This window comes from Triturus cristatus, chromosome 1_2 (genome assembly GCF_964204655.1).
Source record: "Triturus cristatus chromosome 1_2, aTriCri1.1, whole genome shotgun sequence".
NCBI lineage: Eukaryota > Metazoa > Chordata > Amphibia > Caudata > Salamandridae > Triturus > Triturus cristatus.
In genome coordinates, this window is record NC_140580.1 from 537,383,442 (window position 1) to 537,407,701 (window position 24,260).

The following is a 24,260-nucleotide window of genomic DNA, read 5'->3' on the forward strand; positions in this document are numbered from 1 at the left end:
CTAGCCCAAACAACTTAAGGGGGAATAGGTGGTGTAAGCCGTGCTTCAGTTGTGCTAGTGGTTGGCGATTGTTTCAAGCTAAAAGCTATTTTTTTTTAATCTGCAGATTATGCCGCTGATGCTGGATTACGGTGCAAATACGCCAAATCCAGAATTATGAAGAAAATGTTGCACCAACAAAACCATATAATGCCAATGGTTCTGCCCGCCACTGATGCATACAAGTGAAAGGCTTGAAATCAGTCACACTCCTGTGGCTCTCATCTGCAATTACCCATTACAGGCAATGTTCGCCAATGGCAGAAAGTGCACCTAGAAAACAGGCCCAAATTACCCTTTCCCCCTCACCTACAACCAAACTGCTCTTTTTCCCACAAACTAGACCTTTCCAACATTGCTCCCAAACCCCTAAACACATTCCCAAAACCCTAGAACACCCCAAATTACCATCCCAAAAACCTGCATTACCGCGAGCTCAACAAAGCCTAAAATCGCGTCAAAACGCACTTTGAAACTAGGCCGAAAACACCCCTTACCCTCCATGGATTTTCTTCAAACCACTTGCAATCAAAACTAGACCTTCCCAACTCTCATCCCAGCTAAGCAAATCCACTCGGAACCACCTGCAACACCCTACAATCGAACCCCAAAAACATGCAAACCTCACATTTAACATGGGCTCCTATGGCAGCGGTTTCCCTTCCTCGACTTTGCCGAAAAACACCCTTCCCATCGATCGATTCCTCCCAAAACTTCCGGAACACCCATCAATTCCCCCTCCCTACCACTCACAGCAGCCCCGTTCCTGTCGAGCAACTGGAACCCCATAAAAACCACTTCTCCACGCACCCCAACACCGCCCATTGGATAACATTGCAAACTGGGCCTTCACAAAAAATGCTCTTTTGAGCACTTCCACTGCTTCGATCATCTTCAAACTCACTGGGACACTAGTTCCACCCATTCCCAACAATCTCAGCAAGAATTACAAAAATCCATCCACTGGAACGGGGACGAATTTTCACCCAAACATGCCCCCCCGCAAACCCACAGAAACACCCCAAGATCAGCCAAATCTGGATCCAATCGAGCCAAACCACCCTCACACCTTCCCAACACCAACTCAGCCAAATCTGCATCAAATCCAGCCAAACCTTCCCGACACCAACTCAGCCAAATCTGGAGGGAATCGAGCCAAACCACCGTGAAACCTTCCCAACACCATTATGCACGAACCTGAATTGGGTCCTGAGCCCTAGGTTCCGGGAACCCTACCAAATTTCAACCCTAAGCCCTAGCAAACCAGCCCGAACCCCAACACACAACCCTAAACACCACCCCAAGCCCTACCACCTAACCCTACACACTGCCCCTGGCAGGGGGGGGGGAGAGGTTAGTTAAAAAACAATTTAATAAAAATAAAAAAAATTACATAAAACTTACTATCCCGCTTCTAGATGGGTCCCGGCTCCCGCTCCCGCCGTCCTGCGTTTTTTCATTGCCTGCAGCTCTCGTCATCAGCAAAGGCAGCCTGAGCCTCCCTCCCCTCCAGGCTCCACCAATCACAAGTGGTGAGGCGCATTGCCGTGCGCCCCACCCGGGCCATTTTCTCTATGTAGGCTGCATGCAGCAGCCTACATAGAGAAAAGGGAGAGTGGGCGGTCCTGCTCCAGAGCATGGGGGGAGTGGCTTGCCCACTGTTCTGCATAGTGACTGTTTGGTCGGCCTGGGCCGACCAAACAGTCAGTATGCAAAACAGTGGGCAAGCCACTCCCCCCATGCCCGGGAGCAGGACCGCCCACCCCCAACCAGGCACTTATGCTTTCTCGCCGTGCGAGGAGGCAGAAACATAAAATGGTAGTTATTAGCATTATGTTTCTGTCTTCTCGCACGGCGAGAAAGCGGGGAGGCGATGCCCCATCGCCCCAATGGGCGAGCCGCCACTGCTCAATAGACAATATATGACAGAAACATATAATCAATATTGGTTAATCAAATCACATAAGAAATGCATTAAAACACATTCCATAAAGGAAAGAATCCCTATTCTAAGAATCAGGTGAAAAGAGTTCTAGTCCCGCGAGAGTGAGAGAAAAGCATAACACTTTAGCATTTAAATCAGCTCAGAAAAATCAAAATATCAAAGCAGAACTTCCCTTGATGTCTGTGTGTGTTGGCCTATTCAATGAACATGCACTATTATAGACATCACATTTTGTGAAGCTTTGCAACATGTTACTCTTCTTGTCTCACATCAGCCAATCAGCATCCAACACCCTTGTGGGAACAGGATCCCTCCTCATCTTCTCATACAAATACACTAGTCCCTAGACAGCAATGTTACGTTTGTAAATAAACAGTAGTAACTTCATGCTCATGTGGAGTCTGCCTCATTCAGGCCGACCTTTCCACATATACTCTGAATGCTTGCTCAAATAGTTTTGTGATCTGCCTGGAAGAACAGTCTAACAACGAGCTGATAATAGAGCATTTTAATATAATAGCTTCCACAATTAAGAATAGTCTGCGGGTGGAGGTAAAGAATAGGGCAAAGGGTAATAAAAGTTGGTTTGACAATGCCTGCACAAAGGCATTGAATGACTTGAAACATGCTATTCATAGGATACCCCGAGATCTTTTAGAAATAAGAGGTTTTAGGAAAAAATATAATGAGGTTTTAAAAAATAGAAAAAATGCTATAAAAAAGGAGGCCCTAGAAGCTCTATGTGAAGCATCACAGCTTAAGGATGCATTTGCATTCTGGAGGGCCGTAAATACCCCGTTCCTCTATGACAAGTTTAAAGCGCGCATGGAGATTGCAATTGCTGAGGAGGACTGGGTGGAGCATTTCTCGAACCTTTATAGGTCCCAAGATGAAAGCCATATTATAGATCCTGTTACAAAGGGTAATATAGGTGCAGGGGCTGAAAAATTGGTAATAACCCTGGAGGAAGTTATGATGGGTCTGAAAGCAACGAAGGGTGGCAAGGCCGCAGGGCCTGATGGGATCCCAGCAGACTTGTACAAAGCAAACATGGAGATCTGGGGACCCATGCTGGTACAACTCTTTAATGCAGCACTGGCAAGGGGTTTAAACCCGTTCTGGTTTACCTCGGTCATTGTACCTATATACAAGAAGGGAGATAGACAAAGCTGCGTATGTTATAGACCAATCTCCCTTCTAGACTCATCTGTAAAAATCCTTGGGAGAATCATTCTGGCAAGACTACAAAGCTGGGCTGAGGAGAACGAGATAATGAGTGACCTACAGTATGGATTTCAAAAGGGCATTGGTACTGTCGAACAATGTTTAAACTTAATGATTTTGCAATCTAAGTACACGAGGATAAAAGGTGAACGTTTGTATCTCACGTTTGTTGATCTCACGTCGGCGTTCGATTGTGTGTCACATGTTAAATTATGGGCAATCCTGAGAGGGCTGGGTGTGGAAGATTCCATCATTTGCTTTCTGAGAGATTCATACTCAGGAGCCACAGCATCGGTCCGTTATGGTAGGGGGGGCCAATGTACCAGAAAATTTGGGGTGGGTCGTGGTGTACGCCAAGGGTGCGTCCTGGCCCCATTCTTATTTCTGGTGTACATAAATGGACTTGAGCATCGCCTGCTGCAGGAGTGCAGGGATATGCCTAGGGTTGGGAAAAGATCTATCCCTGCACTCTTGTATGCGGACGATGCAGTCCTAATGGCTCGCACTCCATTGGCCCTACAAAACTTGATAATATCTTTTGAGAAGTTCATGTCGAGTTTAGATTTAAAAGTTAATTGTAGCAAAACCTTCTCCATGAACTGTGGCACAAGATCGGGAAAGCAGACAAAAAGAATGTTTATAAATAATGTTCCGTTGGAAAACACTTCTACTTTCCCTTATCTTGGTATTTTGTTCCATGAATCTGGGGTGTGGACAAGTGCTGTAAAGGCCAGAACCCTTTTGTTCTTAAAAACAATAATGGCCTTAAAGAATTTTATTAAAAAGCTGGGCAAGAAACCGATAAAAGAAATTTTAACAATATATAACGCCACGTGTACATCAGTAGCTCTGTATGGCTCGGGTCTTTGGGGGTATTCCAACATAGATTCGATTCAAATAGCCGAGAATAAGTTTATGAGGGATGTCCTGACAGTACCACAAAGTGTTGCCACCTACATCTGTCATAATGAACTTGGACAACCTCATATATCAGACTTAATTAGAATACAACCCATCCTCTTGTGGCATAGGGTATGGATAACAAATGAGTGTGTCATGAACCGGGCTATATTGCAGGATGTATTAAAATTGGAAAATGTGGGTAGATCTGATTGGCTAAATTATGTTAAACATTTCCTTATTGAAATTGGCTGCCAACTATATTTTGATGACCCACTTTCAATGGGTAATATATCCAGAAAAATGTTGAAAAAGCTATGTATGGAATACCTCGAGGAAAAGAGAAGGCGAGAGGAAATGAAGAAAAAGACAGTAACCTCGCATCTCTTGTTGTTAACTGGCAATAAAGTACAGCCATACCTAACCCTGCCGATGTCAAATTATGATCGATTTCTTTTGACCCGTTTTAGATTAAATATTGTTTTTAGACTCTTGTCCTTCCCAGAAATGAATTCATGGTTGCGAAATTTGCCTATGTGCCCGTGTGATGATTCCTCGTCCCAATCTGACATTCATATTTTATTTTTTTGTAAATTTTATATTTTACCACATAGGAAATTCATTATCCCACTCCTCAAAGAAATGAACTTAAATAAATGCCGCCCAGCTTTCTTAGAATTTCAGAGAATGGACACTGTTTTGACTGTCGCTGTAGTTTCAAGCTTTTTTAAAAATGTTTTTAAATTACGGAAAACAATGGGTAATGATGTAATATAATAGATTTGTTCTTTTTATATTTTCCCTGTGTAAATTGTAAATTGATGTTGTTGCTTTCATGGTTATTGTCTTTTAACCGAATAAAGTACTTTTTGAATTTGAATTTGAATTTGATGCTGCCCCTGATTTACAAGGCTGGGGCAGTGCCAAGAACTAAGGCCAGGTAATACTCGGTCTTAGAATGGCGATACAAGGAGAAATAGTTTTTTGCTCTTTCTATGTGTGCTGCATTCTGCAGGACACATAGAAAGAGCAAATCGCCATTATTGATTGTTTATGTGCAGGAAGGTGTCCCTTCCTGCACATAAATAATTCCCCCGGCAGAGCAGGCACCCTTGCAACATGGCGCAAGGGTGCCTGTGCTGGCACTAGGCAGCTTTTTTAGCAATAGCGCTAGGGGAAAAGCAGGGGTGCGCCGTATTTTTGTAAATACGGTGCAACCCTTTGTTTTGAAAATGTCAGAGCGCGACATTTCCAAATTTGGCATACATTTTCTTTGTAAATATCCCACTTGATGTCTCTAATAATTCAGGTTTCAGGTCAGAAATGCTCTTTGTGAATTCAAAAATGTTCATACCTTCGTCAGGTATGTGTGAGCAGCAATGCTGAACTTTCATTATCTAGCAGATGCTGCCTCCCTCTATGAGTAAAATGTCTAATGCTAGGCAATTGTGTAAAATCGTGGATCTAATAGCCACTAATTCTGTATTTATAACTAATAAAGATCCAGAAGTACTGCTTGCCAACTTTTCAAACACTGTTGAAAGCTTTTGAATTTTCTCATCATTTAAAATCACTCCTATTGGTGGTATGATTGCGCCAAAAATGTCTACAACTAGGTATGCTCCATCACTTATACCACATCTGTGTCTAGCTCCATCACTTATACCACATCTGTGTCTATGTGATGGTGTCATGGTTAATGCATCTACATTATACACATTATACATTTAGGAAACAGAAAAGGTAGATAGCAAATACTAACCCAAACAGCAGACAATTGAAAATGAGCATCTTGTCCACAAACAAAATAAACTCCAGGAATTAATTTTCCTCTCTGTTAGAATTGGGGTTTCCGGTTGTCAGAGTATGCACCCTTGTTGGACCTGGCCCTTTTTTCAGTTTTACCCCCTTACCTTTTGCCTCCTATTTTTCTGACCCCGATTTTGCTAGTTTAGGTGCTGTGAACACTTCGCCACTTCTGATCAGTCAGTGCTAAAGTGCACCCTCTGTAAATTGTGATTATGATTAGTTATCCATGATTGGCATATTTGATTTACTGGTAAGTCCCTAGTAAACTGCACTGAGCATGCCCAGGGCTTGTAAATCAAATACTACTAGTGGGGTTACAGCATTGGTTGTGCCACCCACACAAGAAGCCTTGCAAATGTGTCTCAGACCTACCACTGCAGTGTCTGCAATGCATGCACAGTTTTTAAACTGCCATGTTGACATAGCACATGCACCCACTTGCCAGACCTAAGCCTTCGCATTTACTATAAGGCACCCCTAAGGTTGGCCCAAGGTACCGCCATGGGTAGGGTGCAGTGTATGTGAAATGTTACCACCCGGACTCTCATGTGACTCCTCATTACACTGTGTGTGCCTTCACGCCCCGGTATGCCTATCGATCGTACCCTTTTCTTTAAGGTGCCATCTTTCGGCACTGGCCTTTCACATTCCTGCATCTTTTCTGTCTTGATTGAGTAATCTAGTGAGAGTATGGCTATCCTTTAATTGAATACGCCCCACGTGACATGGTGGGGATGTGCCTATAAGAAGGTACGTTAGCCAATGCCACAGTGCTTGGCTTTGAGAATCATTTCTGTATTGTGGGAGAAGGACTTTCGCAGTGCCTGTGAAATTTCAGCATGCTCAGCATTCCGCTGCACACACCTCGATGCCTGTGGAGGACCGCTGGAGTGGTTCCTCTTTCCGAAATTGCTTTTGTATTCTTCAAGTAGCCACGCACATTTCCCTGCTTACTGAGCATAGCTGGAGCAGTTCCTCATGCCCATTACTTTTGTGTTTGGCAATCAGCTGCACACAGTACCCTGCTTACTGAGGACCGCTGGAGCAGTTCCTCGTGTCAATTACTGTTGTGTTCACCTCGCTGCCTGTGGAGGACCGCTGGAGTGGTTCCTCTTTCCGAAATTGCTTTTGTATTCTTCAAGTAGCCACGCACATTTCCCTGCTTACTGAGCATAGCTGGAGCAGATCCTCATGCCAATTACTTTTGTGTTTGGCAATCAGCTGCGCACAGTACCTTGCTTTCTGATGATCGATGGAGCAGTTACTCTTTCAATTTGCTTGGGATTCTGCCGCGCATACCCCCTCATTGTTGGAACTGCAGGAACAGTTCCTCCATTGGTGTGATAGCGTGCTCGGAATTCCACCACGCACGCATCCTTTTTCGTGTTTTCTTCAGGAACTGCGGGTGCAGTTCCTCATTGTCACGCATGTGTGCTTAGCGGTACGCTGAACATGCATCAGATGTTTTTCCTTGGATCATCAAAGAACCAGTCAGAATGCCTGACCCTGTGATTAACCTCATCCTTTCTACGCACCTTGGACTCATCCCTATCTGGTTAAAGTTCTCTTCAAACCGTATGTCCTTTTTTTAGAATGTTTGGGTCAGTTCACTGTCCTATTGAACATATAGACTTACGTCTTGTTTGACGGTATTTTTGTTCTCTTGTGGGACGTATTCTATTGGGGAATTAACCCAAGGTTCCTTCTGGACTCCTTCGGAGCACATGCCTTGTTCCTTGCCGCCGCCACTGGGCACCTTTCCTCTATGACTTGTAATAGGGATATTCTGTTCCCCTCTTCTCCTCATTTACCTTTCATGGTTGCATTCTTGGTGGTTGTGTTTCCCTCTTTTTATTGTGGTGAGTAGAATCATGAAAACACAGGAGAAAGGGGAGGGATCCTTTGGGTTATTTGAGACAAATTTCTCCTCTGCTGTATGGGTTTCTGCAACTTATCTGTTTTGTGTGTGGTTGTATTTTCCAGAGAGTGGCGGCACCCGAAGCCCAAACAAAGAGAGACCAACCCTGTCCCGTGTCCTAGTCCTCTAAAAGAGAGCCCTGTTGCCCGGCTGTGCTGACGACTTCTCCCAAGCTTATTGTTTCCTTTTTCCTTCCTTTCCCCTTGAGACAAATACTGCTTGATCAGCATGGAGGGTTGGTCTGGAGCTGAGAGGGAGGCTTTCTCAGTTTCCGCTGATCCTGTTTTTCAGGTGAGTGGGATTGTGACATGAAAGGTATGATATGTGCTGGTGTGTTTTACATGTCCTGATAGTGAAATACTGCCAATTTCGTTTTTCACTATTCAAAGGCTAGCTCTCCCATAGGTTACCATTGGAGCAGTTTTGTAACATCGTACAAATGTAACTTTCAATTAAGACATGACAGAGATTTGGAATTTAGGTTCCCCGAAATCAGAATTTAAAAATACATCTTTTAGTGAAGGTGGTTTTTAAATTGTGTGTTTGAAAATACCACTTTTAGAAAGTGTTGTTAATAAAGGAAGGCTGGGGTCTTTTGGACCACTTCAACTTTATAAACAGACCAAGTATCTAGTTGCCACATTTTTATCTGTTCAAAAAAAAAAGGTACCAATGTTTTGATTTCATTAGCCCTTGTGATTTATTTCACTTTTCTTTTTCAGAAAAGTATTTTTACATTATTGCATGTCTCTTGGAAGGGCAGCACTTAGTTATAAAACACAATGTACAAACATACATTAAACCTCATTTGTATACACAAAAAACATATATTGAGAAACCAACAAGTACATATATGACATGAAATGGCAGTGTTATACATGGCCAGGTATGAAGACATACATTTACAACAACAACCCCTTTATTGATCATATAGCACAATGATATCGATACATAGACGATATTTGGTGCATTTGGAGCAGGAACGAGGCATCCCTGATCAAATTCCATGACTGACTTAGCAATCAGAGCCCAGATATTAAATTCAGTCTGTCCCATGACACAAAATATCTTGCATTTCTGGATGTGGAGGTCGGAGCATCCCAGACTGGATTAATCAATACCTTGCATACCAAAGTGACAGATAAGAACAATGCCCTACATTATAGTAGCTAGCACCCCAGGAATTTGAAAGCTGCCATATGGCCAATTTTTGTGAATTAGGCGCAACTGCAACCGCAGGGAAGACTAGGAACTACATGCTCACACTCTGATTTGTAAGCTGAAGGAAAGAGGTTATCCACATAAATTGTTAAAACACTCTATGAAGAGAGCATGGTTTACAACCAGAGAGCACCTACTAACAAAAAAGTGCAAACAATCTGCAGAATGTCTGGTTTGTGTATCAACATATGGGCCATATACCAACTCATTTAAGAAAATTGTACGCAACAATTGGCATCTGATTGAAGGATCAGTTCAAGGAATTGGGCCACCCCTATTTGCTTGGAAGAAGAATACAAACATTGGACAACAAATAATCCGTTCATGTGATGTTCAAGCAAAGAGATTGAACAATCTACGCGCCCTTTTTTACTTGAAACCCATCCACGGTCCTCACAAATGCGGAAACTGTACAGTGTGCAACTCCACCATCGAGGGTTCTACCTTCACGGATAGTCAAATACAATGGAGGCACAATGAGTTCACAAACTGTAAAATAAAAAAATGTGGTCTATGCCATAATTTGCCCCTGCCAGAAAAAATATATAGGCGAAACAAACCAGGAGGTTAAACAAAGGATCGTTCAACATCGCTCCAAGTTAAAGAACAAACTCGCTACAGCTCCCATGGTCAACCACTTCATGGAGAAGGGTCACACAGAAAGAGACTTCAAGTGGACCGTGCTCAGTGCCATTACGCCGAGCCCCAGAGGCGGAAATCCAGAAACTCTGGGGCATATTAACAAGCCAGGCGATAAAATTATCGCCGCTTTAGCGGCCGAAAACTGCAGCTAAAACGGCGATAATGGGCTTGATAATATGCTCTATGGAATTCCAATTGAAGCCTATGTTAGACGTCCTTCACATTTAACATGGGCTTCAATTGGAATTCCATAGAGCATATTATCAAGCCCATTATCGCCATTTTAGCGGCAGTTTTCGGCCGAAATAATCACACAAGCTGCGGTGTGGCATGCCGAGTAAATGTCATTTGGTTTAATGACAAGCGCGCAAAGTCTACATGCCTCTAACAAACGGCTTTCCCTTCACAGGCATGCAGTAAAACAATGATGGCTCAAAGGAGTAAGAACAGCTAACTTTGAATCGTAAGGCGAGTGAAATAAGAATACCGGAATTTCCCAATATATTTTGTTACACATGTCCCAAGTCAAAGTCGTTGCATCCATACTTGGATTAACACTTGGTATATTCCTTTTACAGGAACTCGTTTTCCCACATGCTCCCATTGTGGTTACAATTTATATTGGAGGATTCAACACTGACAAGACTAGAGGCACGCTGAGATAATTAATGAAAGAGTGGAGTGAATTAATAGGGCTAAACCTTAGTCAACACTCCTTAACAAACACCTGCTTATTTTACCTTCCATAGAAATGACTGAGTACAGGTCCTGAGGAGAACCCCTGAAACGGTTAGGGGCTTGAAACGCGTTGGCCTATGCCATTGGGGAAAGAACATCTGCATCGAAATTGAAAGTGTTTGAGAGAGATTTATAATGTTGTAACTATCTTCCTGACAACATTTAGGGGCATATTAACAATGCGGCGAACGCCGCTTTTGCAGCCGTTTTCGGCCGAAAAGCGGTGATAATTTTATCGCCTTATCAGCAAAGACACGCTATCGCGTGTTTTGCTGATTTTGCTCCCGTTTCCAGCACGCCTAACTTTGCATCGCTAATGAGATGCAAAGTAGGGGTGTCTGTGGAAACAACATGGGTAAATATCGCGAAGGCAGCTTTGCGATATTTACAATGCAGGGAAGCGATTATTTTAATCGCGCTAAGTATGCCTTAACGCAGGAATTTAACGTCTGCTAAATTCCTGAGTAAGGCATACCTAACATGGGAGGTGGATTCATGTGATACGACCACAGGGTCGTATCATCAAGCATATCACCGTTTTACATGGAACATCGCTGGAAAACCAGCGATGTTCCATGGAAAAGGGCGCTATCGCTGGAATATACATCGCCATGGCGCTAAGCATTGTTAATAAAACGTTAGCCTGGCGAAATATTCCAGTGATAGAAAAAAATGCGGTATACAAGGTCAGCAATAATTATCATTGCCTGTTGCAAATATGCCCCTTAGAGTCAGCGGCCCCAAGGCAATAAACATTGGCAGGGTGTACCACACATAACCGAAACGGAACAATACGCCTAGTGTTAACATGTAAATGAAGGCCTGGTCAAAGAAAGGCCATACACTCAGTGTTTTGTTACGTATATGTATTTGTTGGTTTACCAATATATGTTTTTTGGAAACTCATGTATACAAATGTGGTTTATTGTATGTTTGTACTTTGTGTTTTATAATTAAGTGTTGCTCTTCTAAGAGACATGCAATAATGTAAAAATACTTTTCTGAAAAAGAAAAGTGAAATAAATCACAAGGGCTAATGAAATCAGAACATTGGTACCTTTATTTTTAGCAGATAAAATATGTGGCAACTAGATACTTTGTCTGTTTATAAACATTTAGAAAGTGGGCATTTTCTAGCTTTACCATTCTGTGCCTCTGCCTACTTGCGGAATCAATGTCTGGTTTAGACTGACAAGGGATGTTTTGTGCATTCACTCCAGACACTCACACAAAGGGAGCTTAGGTGTGCCTCGCATATCCTGATGGCCCATCATCAGGTTGATGGGTCTGCACTGAGCTAGAGTGGTGGGAGGAGCTGTCACTGACACCTGAATAGGGCTGTGGCTGCCTTTCACAATGCTGTCTCCACCTCCTGTAGTGTAGCTGGAACAGGGAGGACAGAACTGGTTCTTGTGAGCAAGAGAGCCATTTATTTTAAAGATGCTGGCTTCAAAGACTGAATGTAGCATAAGTATTGGGGCTCTGACCCCATAACTTTAGAACACTTCCGGAACTGAGGACTTTGTCAAGAAGAAGAGTTGAAGAGCTGTCAGGAGGAGTACTGCCTCTTTGCTGTGTCACTGAGGCCGCTGACTGCACCTGAGCCAAGGGCACTGCTCGTGGAGTGCACCCTGACATCGACCAGAACCAATGCCTACCTCGCACCATCGGGGAGCCAGAAACTGAGGTGGGTGACTGCCCGACACTGCACTGCAGTAAGGAACTGAAATATTACAGCCGATGCCGCATCGCCCTCTCTGCACAGTAAGGAACTGATGCCTCACCTCCCCAGCAACAGTAAGGAACCAATGCTTCACCTCCCCTGCCTAGAAGTAAGGAAATGAAACCTCACATCCCCTTTGGCAGAAAGGAACAGACGCCTCACCTCCCTTGTGGCAGTAAGGGCCGCAACACCTCCCCGACACTGTGCAATGCCATTGTTTGTATCATTACAAAAGGTGCTGTTTCTCTGGCGGTCCATGTGACTCCATGGCTGGTCTGTGAACCTTGTGGTCGGCTCTGTACTTTGGATTTGTACCTGCCACAATGTCGAGATAGCCCAAATTGGAGTTTTTGTTTTCTGGGAACTGTATTTTTGCAACAATCTGGCTAAATGTGATATTTTGATTTATGTATGTTGGATATTTGTCGTTTTGGTCTTTTTTTGATTAGTATTTGCTATTTTTCTAAAATGGTGTGAAGCCTTTTTGTGGTGTTTTCACTGTGTTACTGTATGTGTGCACAAATGCTTTACACATTGCATCTGTAGTTTAGCCTGACTGCTCTGTGTCAAGCCACCCGAGGGCGAAAACAGGCAAACTTAGGTGTGAACTTCATTCATCCTAACTAGAATGAAAGGTCCCTTCTTGGACAGGGTGTATACCACTGCCAACCAGAGACCCCATTTCTAACAACCCTATACAAGCAGGAACCGCCACTTTAGTCAGGGTAAGCTAGATACAAACTAAAAGATATCCTGTGCTCACCCTCTGGTAGCTTGGCACAGAGTAGTCAGACTATCTAAAGGGGCAATGTGTAAAGTATTTGTGCAACATATACACTCAGTAATGCAAGGAACACACCACAAGAATACTGCACACAGGGTTAGAAAAATAGATTACATTTCTATAAGCAAAACAAGACCAAAACTACTAATATCCAATACGTAGAACCAGAGTTATACATTTTTAAAGATTAAATCAAAAAGTATTGCTTAGAAACACATAGCCCTTAGAGGTTACTTGAGGTCACGCTGGACCAGGGTCAATCCAAATTCAGGCAGAGCATGATGGAGGGCAGGCTGGCTACAGGACCCATGCAGGTGCCACTTAAAACGTACCTTGGATGGAGCAAGCGCTGATGTCAAAGAATCAATGTATCAGTTCTGATCCACACATGGGATGAAAGCTTCGTTGATGAACCCCTTTACGATGCAGGTGCTGTGTCATTGTCGAGCCGCACTGTCCATCATCATTGAGCTGCACAAAACGTCAAAGTGATATCGTTAATAGGGTTCTCCGTTGGCATTGAAGGGCAATGCTTTGGTTCCGATCATCTCAAAGTCGTCTTGGTGTCAATTTTGATGGTTCTGGACAGGAGAAATCTCCTTTCCAGGGTCCAGGAATGGATTAATACTACTTGGCATGGTAAGTCTCACAGATGCCAGAGTCCAGGTGCTGTTGCAGAGTTGAAGGAAGTCTTTGATGGCCCTCAGACTGCAGAACAGGGGGCCAGCAAACCCTAGGAGTCACTCTGGGTTCAAGTGGGATGGGTCCAGTCCTTGTTCTCATCAGGGCAGAGATCAGCAGGGAAGCACAGCAAAGCAGAAAAGCAGTTCTTCCAGATCATCTGTCAAGCATACTGCAAATCCTTGTAACACAGTAGCCTTTATTCCCGGTAGAGTTCTTCACAGATTTAGCAGTGTACTGTCTTTGTAGGGTCAGAGCCCCAGCACTTATATACAAATATCACTTTGAAGTGTGGGTGACTTCATATCAGGCCCTTGATGTGGACAGGTCACCTTTCTTCCCAGCCCTAACTGCCAGGCTATCTGTTGGGGGTAATGAGTCCTTTGGGTGGGAACAGGACACAGCCTATTCAGATCTAAGTATGAGCTCCTTCTCCCCTTCCTACTACCAGAATGAAAATGTATGCAGATGAGTTCTCTGTCACAACCACCCCTCCTGTGTCTGTGGCTGTCTACAGGGAATGTACAAATTGTAGCTGTCACCCAACCCAGACATGTCTTGGAGACAGGCTGGGGGCACACAGAGCTAAGTTAAGAGCAGAGAAAGGTCCACTGTCTACTAAAAGTGGAATTTCTAAAATAGCAATGCCAAATCCAACTTTACCCCTAAAGAAGATTTATCATTACCATTCCAAAGATATGAAACACGATTTAGCTACTCCTTTTTAATCAGGAATTACAGTGTAATAGTGCATTAAGGAATTCCCAATGCTAGCCTACGAGAGGAGTGGGCCTCACAGTAGTGAAAAACAAATGTGGCTGTTCGTCACTACCAGGACATGTGAAACTTGAAAGTACAGATCCTACCTTTTACTAACACGGTACCCTGCCATAGGGCAGCCCAGGGCCTACCTTAAGGTGACCTAGGTGTAATAAAAGGGTAGTTTAAGGCTAGGCAAGTTGTTTTAAATGCCACGTTGAAATGGCAGTAAACTGCACACACGGTCTGTTAGACCTATCATTTTTAAAGTGGTCTTCCTCCCAACTTTTTGCCTTTTGATTCACATTTTAGTTGTATCGTTTTGTTGGTGTTAGGACTCTGTGCACTTTAACACTGCAAATCAGTTCTAAAGTGAATGTGCTACTCCCCTAAGCTTGGTAACATTGGTACAAACACAATTGGCATGTTTGGCATACTTGTCAGTCCCTTGTAAAGTGGCATATCGTATAACCAGGTCCTGTAATCTAAACGCTACTAGTGGGCCTGCAGCTTTTATTGTGCCACCCACACATGTAGCCTTTTCAAACCTGTCCCAGTCCTCCCATTGCATGGCCTGTGTGTGAACTTTACTGCCACTGCGACTTGGCATTTAAAACCCATTGCCAAGCCTCAAAGTCTTCTTTTTGTACACATCAGTCACCTCTAAGGTAGGCCCTACGTGACCCTCAGGGCAGGGTGCTGTGTACCTAAAGGGCATGACATGTACTTTTGTGCTTTACCTGTACTGCAGTGAGAAACAGCTAAATTCATTTTTATTGCTGTGAGACCTACTCCTCCCATAGGCTAACATTAGGATTTCCCTTATATCTCTTTAAATGGTAATTTCTGATCAGAATGGTGTAGCTTTATCATGTTTGGTATGGTTGGAACAGTAATGATAAATCCTCTTTAATGGTAAAGTTAGATTTTTTAGAAATGTCACTTTTGCAAAGTGGATATTTCTCTGCTCTTAACTTTTCTCTGTGTGTCTGTAGCATGCCTCCAATCCACGTCTGACCTGGGTGTGAAAGGAGATACATCTGCATTCGTCTGCATACTGATAGCCTTCCTGGGCAGGGAGAGAGGGAGGTGGTGCACACTTACATTTGAATAGGTTGTGGCCTGCCCCCACAGAAAGGACGGATTTACCCCTTCTGGTTCTCTGGAGCCAGGGCTGGGTTGAAAGGGACCCTTGCGCACTTCTAAAGATTCTACTGAAGTCAACCCCCACATCAAAGGCACTTTTCAGTATAAGTGTCAGGGTGAGTTTGAGTTTGAGTTTAAAAGCACTTTTAAAGCGCACGTATACCGGCGGTTTCTTGGCGCTGTAGCTAGTGGGGACTGAGGTTTAAGAAACAGGGGGAAAGGACTGGGCATTCATTCGAAGGATTTTGTGAAAAGGTAGGTTTTAAGATTTTTACGGAATTGGGGATAGAGGGTGCTGGCACGAAGGTGAAGGGGGAGGGAGTTCCAAAGGGTTGGTGCTAGAAAGGCAAATTTGGAGCCGCCCCACTTTTTTCTCCGGAAGCGAGGGATGGTGAGGAGGGACTGAGAGGAAGAACGTAGGTCCCTGGAGGGGACATAGGGAACAATCTCAGAGGAGATGAAGGCAGGTGCCAGGTCCGATCAGGCCAGAAAAGTGATAGATGCGAGTTTAAATTGAATTCTGGCCCATACTGGGAGCCAGTGAAGAGATTTTAGAAGTGGGGTGGAGTGATGGAATTTGGGAAGGTTGAAGGCTAGGCGGGCCGCCTGGTTTTGAATCTGTTGTAGGCGGCGCAAACTGTATGCAGGGATGCCGGCATACAGGGCGTTCCCGTAGTCCAGGCGGGACACCACCATGGCCAGGATAATAAGTTTAAGAGCGGAAAAAGTAAAGAAACGGGACACCTTGCGGATAGTACGTAGTGAAAGAAAAGAGGAAGATACCACAGAGCTAACCTGGGAGTGAAGGGTAAGTTGAGAATTGAGCTTAATGCCTAGAGTTTTGACAGAGGAGGAGGGGACAGGAGGGGGACCAAGAGAGGGAGGCCAGCAAAGGGGGGACCAGGGGCTGGAAGAACCGCCCGTCAATACCAGCTCGGTTTTGTCCGGGTTAAGTTTGAGGTGATTATGGCTCATCCAGTCCCTGATGTGAAACATGACAGTGTGGAAGTTGAGGACAGAAGAAGGAGAGGAAAGATCAAAGACCAGCTGGAGGTCATCCGCGTAATTAAATACGGCGACCTCCATCTGTTGGAGAGAAAAAATAAGTGGGGCGATATATAGATTGAACAAAAGAGGGGAAAGAGATGAGCCTTGAGGAACCCCGCACTGGACTTTCTGGAAGTCCGCTGTGAAGTCACCCAGGCGAACAGCCTGGGTGCGGTCGCTCAGGAAGGAGGACAACCAGACCAGGGCAGTCCCATCGATCCCCGCCGCCCTGATACGGGAGAGTAAGATGTTGTGGTCCACCGTGTCAAAGGCGGCTGAGAGGTCGAGGAGCACAAGGGCCTGGTGATGATTAGTGTCCATGCCCTCCCTGAGGGTGTCGAGGACCGACATGACCACAGACTCCGTGGAGTGTGCGGGGCGGAAACCAGCTTGACGGGGGGCAAGGGCTCCATGTTTCTCCACAAAGGAGCTCAGAGCGCAGGTGACGTGGCGCTCGAGCACCTTAGCTAGAAATGGCAGAAGGGAGATGGGGCGGAAATTGGCAGGGACAGAGGGGTCTGCCCCAGGTTTTTTCAGGATGGGCACAATTACCGCAGACTTCATGGAACTAGGAACTATGCCTTGCGCGAGGGAGCTGTTGAGGAGGTGAATGGGGGGATCTGGACAGGAGACAAAGATGTGGCGGAGGATATGGGCAGGACAAGGATCTAGAGGGGAGCCAGATTTGATCAGAGGCACCAGTGAAGTCAAGTTTTCCCGAGTGATAGGGGGAAAGGTGGTTAGTTTGCCTTTGGGAGGGGGACATTGGGGATCAACAAAAGAGGGGGGGGGTGGGGGGATGTTGGCCTTGATGGTGATAATTTTCTGGGTGAAATAATTATTAAGAGAGAGACAGAGGTCATTTGACGGGGCAGGTTTAAGCGTAGTTCTGTCCGAGAATGCCAGATTGTGAACGATGGAAAAGATCTCCTTGGACTGGTTCTCCGCTGCTAAGATTTTGGAGGAAAAATAAGCTGTTTTGGCCTCCAGGATGTTTTGTTTGTACTGGTTAAGAATATTGATATATTCCAGTTTCAAAGTGGGGCAGTAATTTCTTCTCCACGCCCGCTCTGCGCGGCGAACAATAAGTTTGGTGGCTTTAAGTTCTTGGGTAAACCACCGGTTGGCGTCTTTGTCGCGTTTAGAGGTAATGCGTTTGAGCGGGGCAACGGAGTCGCAGCTGCGGGAGAGCCACTGGTCTATAGCATCAGCCTGGGAGACGGTGGTGAGGCCCTGAAGAGGCGGGAGAGAGCCAGCAAGGAGAGAGGAGAGATTCTCAAGGTTGACTCGGCCCCATGATCGGACCCAGATGTTTTTGGGTCGGGGGGGCATAGCAGGGGGGAGGATAGGAAGGAGAAATGAAATCAAATGATGGTCGGACCAAGTGCAAGGGGAGATAGATAAGGATTCCACAGGACAGTTTAGGGACCAGATTTGGTCAAGCTGGTGACCCTTGATGTGAGTGGGGGTGTGAACGTGGGGAGTGAAATTGAGGGAGTGGAGGGTTTCAGAGAAATCCTTAGATGACAGACATTCGGCAGGATCGGAAGGCCAAAAATTAAAGTCGCCAAGGAGCAGGATGGAGGAGTTGTTGATTGCAATGGTAGTCAGGACCTCCAAAAAATCTGGGAGAAACTGCGCGGGGGACTGAGGAGGACGATAGGTAAGGAAACAGGTAAGAGGAGGGGAGGTGGACACCGTGCGGATCACCAAGAAATCGGTGGTGGCAATGTTAGGTAGAGGGAGAATTTGGAAAGGGAAGTCGGTGCGTGCGATGACTGCCACGCCGCCCCCGGCTCTGCCCGAAGGGCGGTCAGCCCTGAGGGCGTAGTAGGAGGCAGGAAGAATGGATAGGAGTGCGGGCAGGGAGTCATCGCAGAACCAGGTCTCAGTTAGGAAAAGGAGATCAGGGGCCTGTAAGTCCAATAGGACCGAGAGTTCGTGCGAGTGGGCAACAGCAGAACGGGTGTTGAGGTAGAGGGCTGTGATGGTTTTAGGGTTTGGCGAAGGAGCAGCCCTACAGGACGTAGGCGGGGTGTCCAGAATAGGAGGGGGGTGAGAGGAAGAGAGGGAGGCAATACCGAGAGCAGAAATGCGAGAGCTGGTACTGGTCGTGATAGGCCAGGGGCCCTGGTAGCTGCGAAGTAGGTCCGGGCTATAGGTGATGGGTGGGGCAGAGTGTAAGGCCCCTAGTCCCGGCCAGTCGCGGACGGGCGCAGACGGGCTTGCCTTAGGCGCGCCTTCGGCGCGCAATCGTCGCGACCGCTGCGCTCGTCCGCTGCGCTTCCTACCAAGACACATATTTATGGTCGTGAGGCGGGGAGTAGAAAGGGGCGTGGCCAACAGAGTGGGCGTGTCTGTGGCGCGCCTCGCGCTCGAGAATGGCGTCTGGAGGTGAGGGGTCGTTGCAGCGAGGAGCGCTGTGAACGAGAAGCCAAGAAGTGCAGGTAGGGGGGGTGGGGGTGATAGGAACACGAAATTTACAGTATTTTAAAAGTTTTTGTTGAATTAAAAAACAGGGTTATGCATTCTCCCGGCTTCCGCCTCAGGAGTCCAATAGCTAGTGAAGCGGCTGGTTCAGCGCTCGCTTATATATACCAGGGGTCGAGGGGGCGTGGCCAACAGAGTGGGCGTGTCTGTGGCGCGCCTCGCGCTCGAGAATGGCGTCTGGAGGTGAGGGGTCGTTGCAGCGAGGAGCGCTGTGAACGAGAAGCCAAGAAGTGCAGGTAGGGGGGGTGGGGGTGATAGGAACACGAAATTTACAGTATTTTAAAAGTTTTTGTTGAATTAAAAAACAGGGTTATGCATTCTCCCGGCTTCCGCCTCAGGAGTCCAATAGCTAGTGAAGCGGCTGGTTCAGCGCTCGCTTATATATACCAGGGGTCGAGGGGGCGTGGCCAACAGAGTGGGCGTGTCTGTGGCGCGCCTCGCGCTCGAGAATGGCGTCTGGAGGTGAGGGGTCGTTGCAGCGAGGAGCGCTGTGAACGAGAAGCCAAGAAGTGCAGGTAGGGGGGGTGGGGGTGATAGGAACACGAAATTTACAGTATTTTAAAAGTTTTTGTTGAATTAAAAAACAGGGTTATGCATTCTCCCGGCTTCCGCCTCAGGAGTCCAATAGCTAGTGAAGCGGCTGGTTCAGCGCTCGCTTATATATACCAGGGGTCGAGGGGGCGTGGCCAACAGAGTGGGCGTGTCTGTGGCGCGCCTCGCGCTCGAGAATGGCGTCTGGAGGTGAGGGGTCGTTGCAGCGAGGAGCGCTGTGAACGAGAAGCCAAGAAGTGCAGGTAGGGGGGGTGGGGGTGATAGGAACACGAAATTTACAGTATTTTAAAAGTTTTTGTTGAATTAAAAAACAGGGTTATGCATTCTCCCGGCTTCCGCCTCAGGAGTCCAAAGGCTCTGGCCTTGTCAAATGAGTACACTACTGGACCAAGAAAAAACCCTGCTAGCGTACAGGCTGTTGCCCTAGAAGGATTGCCTCTTTGCAGAGTCTGACTCTTCCCAGGAACTGCTGCTGTGCCTTGCTGTACTGCCCTCTTGACCTTTACCCTGCAAATAAGTACCAAGATACATTTGCATAGTAACTCCAAGGGCTTGCTGGCTTGCCCCCTGTTTTCTCCTGAGTTCTCAGGGCAGTTAAAGTCCTCACCACAACAAATTCTGGACTTTGCCTTGAGGATCCGCTTTCTGCCTCCAACCATAATGCTGCCCGAGTGCTGTGGGCTCAGCGCACTGTATGAAAACTTGGTAAAGTCCCCAAGTGCAAGTGCTCCATATGGCAGTAGCGTGCTATGACTCACCGACAGCTATAAGCAGGGAGCACTGAGTCAAGTGGATCCCGTGTACCTTATTCACTCTCTACGGGCGATCCATTCCCCATGCTCGATCAGCGCTCTCCCTTACGGGAAGCCACAGGGGCATTACCTCTCCATTACGAGCACAAAGGGAGAGAAGCTGCGCTCCTCACATCATTACTGCCGGGAGCTAAAGTGCCATGGGTGCCCCTTCCTATCTCTTTGGCAAACAAACACCGATTAGGGCATACCCACCTGAGGGCCCTATTATGTGGTCAGCTGCAGGCTTCTCTCCCACTCTGGAGTAGAAGTGCAACACGAAATGTAGCACGCGTTCCCCCTCCCTTCTCCCAATAAGGTACTGTGCTTACCAGGCCCGAGCGGTCACAACTACCAGCCCCAGATGACAGCATTTACGGCTTGGGGGACTGCACCAGGATGACTTGTTGGTTTTAGTAGACCCGCTCACAAAATCGTTAAGACACATTTCTTTCAGCTACCATAAAGACTCTAAAACAAGCCCCACCAGATTTAAAGCAGCCCTGCTTTAATTTCCAACCCATCACTTACAGTTTGAAAGCAATGCTTTAATTTCTTCCTGTTAAGAAGTGATAACTCTCAAGTTATTTAGTGGATTTGTTTCATTTTGGTCATATTCTCCCTAAATAAAGGTAATATATACGTTTGTCTAAAGCTTGTGTAGAGTCTTTTTGTGGTGTACTCTTTGTGTTGGTGTGTGTGTTGCACAAACACTTTACACATTGCCTCTGATGATAAGCCTGCCTGCTCTGCACCATGATACCAGAGTATGAGTATAGGTTACCTTTGGTATGTAACCTGCTTGCCCTAACTAGAGAGGTGGGTTGTGCCAGGCTCAGGTGCCTACCCCAGCCAACCAGAAACCCCATATCTAACACAGGCCATGCAATTGGAGGACTGAGACAGGTATGAAGGCTACTTTTGTGTGTGAAAAACCAGTGCTGCACGCCCACTAGTAGCATTTAATATTACAGGCACTGGGTATATAGAATACCACTTTACTAGGGACGTATAGGTAAACTAAATGTGCCAATCATATATACCAATGTTATTATGTTTAGGGGAAAAGCACATGCACTTTAGCATTGGTTAGCAGTGGTAAAGTGCTCACAGTCCTAAGGCCAACAAAAGGATACAGCAAAAAAGGAGATAAGCAGGCAAAAAGTGTAGGGGAAGACCACCCTAAAGATGACAGATCTAGCTCACTCCTTGTAAAATATGCTTGTGCCTCCCATAATTTCAAATGTGCGTTCACAGCTATTAGCTCCTGCATGTCTACTTCTACTTTGGGTTCTTCTTTTGTAATAGCATATATTTCCTTTTTGCCTTCTGCCTAATTTCAATATTGAATAGATCGATTTCTTTTTTAATTAGCCATCTTCTTACTTTCAAACATTTTTCAAAACATCTTCCTCTCTGTTTTTACAGTGTGAAATGTTTGTGCTTCTTGCCTCTAATGTCATCATGAATACCTTTTCTAACTGTCTCATTAAGCAGGTCAATTTGTTTCCGTATGCCTTAACACTATCTATAGGCGTGGATGGTCTAAAGTAATACAAGGCGGTGTCCATTTCTGTTCCTTGTGCGTGTAAATTCATGCTTTTTACCAATGGAACTCTAGAAAGGACCGAATCATAATTTGAATAAAAGTTTTCAAATTGTTCTCGCCTATATACTGAGGAAAGATATTACACGGTATTGAATATGATAATGGTATGTGGTGATGTCACCTCCTCTGTAGCTGTTGAAGGTAAGTGGGCACAGATGTGGAAACCCTTGGAGTCTAGTGCCTGTGTATATTCTTGCAGTAATCTATAATGAACGTTGTTAGAGTAATTTTCTTGCTTGTAACTCACCAATGAGACTTTACATTTTGTCTCATCTGGTGTGCATGTAGATGTTGTAGTTTCAGGCGTAGATATATACTTTTCTGTCTCTAGTGCCAAATAAACCCTATTAATGTAGTTATAATCACTAATATTGTTTCTAAAATGTAATGCCCATAGTGATCTTTCATTTTGCTCTATTTAGAAAACACATGGTAATCTGTAGTCAGTTCATTAAGCAAAAATCTATCGACAATATTTCACAGTTGTACTTCATATTGTATTAAAGCAGTTTCTTAAAAAATCTTCATATAGTCATCCCTAACCATACTCCCTCTTCTTCTAAATATGTTATCCCTTCTTCAGCAGCATTGGGCTTCAGGTGTCTTTTATACTTTCTCATTTAACAAAGTCCTTCAGAAATCTTTTTCAAACAGCTGTTTTCCCAAATGTGTTTTCAATATGATGTCATGAAGGTTCAAACAATTCTGATCTCACAGAAAGCAAGTTTTCTACTGGCTCATTTAACACTTGATTAGTGCAGTATTTCCATTCAGGTACAGAATACCTCTGACAAGCCGCTCTTGCTCTTATCGACCTTCTTGGTTTTTCCTCATCTTCTTCTGTGTCACTTATACCACTTGACTCTGTTTTTCTGCAATTGTTGGTGGTATGCAATAAACTGACACAGTTGATGTTAATTTCCTTTGACCATAATGCTGTGGCCATTCAGCAGTGTGGGTGACTCTTCTCATTTCAGTACTTGTTCCTTCACCTGGATCATCTGCTTGTTCTGGTACTGTCTCAACTGTTCTCTCAGGTTGAGATCTAGTCTCTTCTTCTTCTTCTTCAGAGACTTCAAAGCCCCTTTGAAAAATCACAGGAATCTAGATTGATGTGACTGTTTGCCATTCTTCACCCCTCTCTCTTCCTTGCTGTTGTGCCACTTGCTGAATTGCTCCTTGCAATTGTCCAGTTTCTGATGCTTCTGTCTCTACTGTTCTTTGTTCTGGTTCATAGAACACTATTTTTTTGTGTGATTTCTCACTCTCTAGGTATGCGACGCATGCACCCAGTTTGATATTCTGGCACACTTAACAGCAGTGTTTTGATGAGGATCACCTGGTAGGGGCCTTTCCATCTCAGATCCAGACAAGACTTCAGAACGTGCTTCTTGACCAAAACCCAGTCACCAGGCCTGAGGTCAGGGCACTGTTCTCAATGCAGATTGAAGGTGACATCTTCAACCTGGTGAGAGACAGAATGCACTAAATCAGCCAATCCTTTACATTAGTTGAGTATCATATCATCTTTGATGTTCAAAAGCACATTTGCAGGTAGGACAGGCAGTTCCATCGCATGCCCATAAAGATCTCATGAGGGGACAACCCAGTCTTGCTGTCAGGAATGTTTTGGGGACTCAACAACCCTAAAGGTTAAGCATCTGGCCATTTCATTGATGTAGAATCACAACCGTTTGCCGATCTGGACTTAAAGGCTCAGTTTAGCTGTTCAACAATTGCAGAGGTTTCAGGTCAATAACTGCACTGTAATCTCTGCTCAATCTGTAATGCTGCACAAAGCATTCTCAGGACCTCATTACTAAAATGTGTCCCACGGTCTGATTCCAGAGAAAGAGGTAATCCCTACCATAGTATCAACTTCCTCAACAACAGTTTAGCTACAGTAAGACTGTCATGTCTCCGTGAAGCCCACCAAGGGAAAAAGCACACTATAACCAGGACGTATCTCAACCCATTACAAACAGGCATCTTGATAAAGTACATTTGCATCCTATTGAAGGGTCCTCTTGATCTCACTAGGTGGCTTAGAGTTACTGGTGTTTTTTTCCTTGCGTTCATCTGTTGACATGTCACAAATCAAAGGCAAAATTATTTTGCAAGCATCCAAAATCTTGGATTAAACCAATTCTGTCTCAATGTTCTCATGATTGCATCACCTCCTAAATGGGTTGAATCGTGGAAGTATTGTGTCATTGTAAAAAACAAACTGTCTAGCAATACT